The 1,813-nt window shown below is 33.3% G+C and overlaps 1 protein-coding gene across 1 annotated transcript in view; it reads right to left on the reverse strand.

Moving 5' to 3' along the window:
• Positions 1-1,425, reverse strand: part of LOC107737579 (ERBB receptor feedback inhibitor 1-like) — a 6,533-nt gene extending 5,108 nt beyond the window's left edge. The window contains exon 1 of the mRNA XM_016549119.1: positions 1,281-1,425. The gene's annotated coding sequence lies outside the window, so the exon portion shown is untranslated. The remainder of the gene's footprint in view (positions 1-1,280) is intronic.
• Positions 1,426-1,813: the final 388 nt, after the last annotated feature.

A 1,813-nucleotide genomic window follows, 5' to 3' on the forward strand; every position in this document is an offset into this window, starting at 1 on the left:
CAAAAAAAAAAAAAGAAGGACCAGAGCTATCGTGTGTGTGTGTGTGTGTGTGTGTGTGTACACATTATATTAAATTAGATATTAGCCTAGATTAGATTAGATTATATCCCTGCTATCATATTATTCAGATAAGAATCTCTGTGATTGCAGAGCATTCATATTATATTGTATTACAATATAATATAATATAATATAATATAATAAATACACTGCACATTATTATTAATATTAATATTCAGATAGGAATCGCTGTGATTGCAGTGCATTTATATTATATTACATTACATTATATTATATTACATTATATTACATTATATTATTACATTACATTATATTATATTATTACATTATATTATATTAAACATTTTACAAGAAAGTTAGCTTTTATTTGTTTGAAGTTGGCTGTTTTTTAATATTTACTTTAAGAAGTATTTCCCTTGGCTGAGAAAAAAAATGTATAAGTTATGCAAGTACTATATGCATCTATACATATTTTTTCACTCATTATTGTTATTATTATTTTAATACGTCACTGTACCTCACCTTAATTAATTCTTTCTCCTAAAGATATAATTACATAATAATATATGCAATAATATTAAAGCCCATTAGACACTCCCACTTAACTAAAGAGATTTCAGTCCCCTCTAAATCAATAGGCCTACGTGACAGACAGAAAGATGAACACCTAAACACAAAACAGAAACATACAGTGGGCACTTTGATTAGATGTATAGCTAGTTATGAATGTTGGTATGCAATGATATTTGATACTTTTATCTGTGCATTGCTGGCAAGGTTCCATGGGCAAGTAAATAAAATAAAAATAGGTAACAGAAAAGCAGAATCAGCTGGAGGCACGAGGCTGTCAGCCGCGCACTCGCGATGAATCCATAACAGAGGACGTGCAAGAGTTCATCACGCTGTAGTCAATGATAAACTAGGTTACTACTACACAGGACAGATCGTACTCAACTGGTTACTGTCTTGTAAACAGTTCCCTAGAGTGACGTAGGGCAGCTTGTAAAATGCGAAATTGCAGTGGGAATATAAAGATCATTCTGATATGTGGACAGGTTTTCTACATCTGTTTCAACACACACCTATTGACAAACCCTTTCTGACTCAGATGCGACTCATCTCGTACTATATTCCAGTCTAAAGAACAGTCATAATAGGAGTTGCACATAAACTGTGAATCGCACTGAACATTTTGACATATTCATCTGTATGATGAATGTAAAAACATAAGCAACTTTAAAATATTTAAAGCTACTTACAGGATAAATGTTTCGCAGGGTTGTGTTTATAGGTGCTCTCTTATATCCAGTACAACTTAGACGAGTCCTGTGAGTAATCCTGGAGTTTCTTCATAAAACTTTCACAACAACAAATTAAACAAAACGCACGTGTAGTAATACATTCTGCCGCCTTCATCACGGAAAGCAGCGCGCTAGAAACTATTTATAAGGACTGTCTACGTCAGACCGTAGGCGCCGCCCACTGTCTTAAAGGCGCCGTTTTGTGCTACCTTATATGGCTTGTGACAAACGGCACGTTTTGAGTTCATATGTATTTAATTATTTGACGTAAAACGCAGCAAGTTTTCCTGTATTGACAAAATGATACAATTTCAAATTCCAAATTCAAATTGCTATAAAGTCCTTGAGATAAGCTAGCAATGAAGTAACATTCATATTATGTTGCATGTTTTGGAGGCTCAAATACAGTGTTGCCATGTCCATTTATTATAATCGACTTTGGGCTCTTTTTTTTTTTGAGAGCACTGGCTCCCTATTAAACATCTTATACA

This window comes from Sinocyclocheilus rhinocerous, unplaced genomic scaffold, assembly GCF_001515625.1.
Source record: "Sinocyclocheilus rhinocerous isolate Xijiao unplaced genomic scaffold, SAMN03320098_v1.1 scaffold72, whole genome shotgun sequence".
NCBI classification, from domain to species: domain Eukaryota; kingdom Metazoa; phylum Chordata; class Actinopteri; order Cypriniformes; family Cyprinidae; genus Sinocyclocheilus; species Sinocyclocheilus rhinocerous.